Below are 745 nucleotides of genomic sequence, written 5' to 3'. Positions count from 1 at the left end.
CTGTATGTCTATTACCCAAAGCACAGGTAGTCATGACTCTTTCCCAGATCCCTTCGGTGTATGGTGCTGGTAACAGGACCAAGGCCAAATGTGGCTGTGGCTAAGTCCATAGGGGTGTAGAGCTGTTTCCTAGTCTATAGGTAGGACCACAATTGGCAAGTCAGCCATCTGGATGTGGGCTTCCCTTCTCTAAAGAGTTCTCCTTGGTCCCTGACTCTGACAGTGTTTCACAATCCCCTACCAGGGTCCAAAACTTCCCATAGAGGCATTTTTGTCCATGGTTGACTGCCAAATTATCCTTGGTGAGAAAGGATACTAGGGGGGACCTCTTATTCTACTACCCAGGTGATGTCATTCCTGCCACAGCTAGGATTTTTAAGTCCTTTATTGACCTTTCCTATTCTGCAGCTTATAACAATTTTCTCCGCATCAGAGGGGCTAACAACTAAAAGAATTATTTGGTAGATATGGTAATCTGGGATAATAAGTATCTAACAAATTATGAATTCTGCAGCAAATTTCTGTCTTCCTGAGGTTTAGAATGTCCTTAAGTACATCTTTGACTCAGCTCTATCAGGGTTTTTTTTTCCCAAAATAAACCTAGATTATATTGCAGTTTCACTTAACAGTATATAAAATGCTGTGTTGTGACAGGTATCAACTATCCATTAGATACTGAATCAATTTTTCTTAAGCACTACTAACTGCTTGCTTTTCTTGAAGCTAGATCATTCTGAAAGTTTCC

This window comes from Suricata suricatta, chromosome 10, assembly GCF_006229205.1.
Source record: "Suricata suricatta isolate VVHF042 chromosome 10, meerkat_22Aug2017_6uvM2_HiC, whole genome shotgun sequence".
Taxonomy (NCBI): Eukaryota; Metazoa; Chordata; class Mammalia; order Carnivora; family Herpestidae; genus Suricata; species Suricata suricatta.
This window is presented reverse-complemented; position numbering follows the sequence as displayed.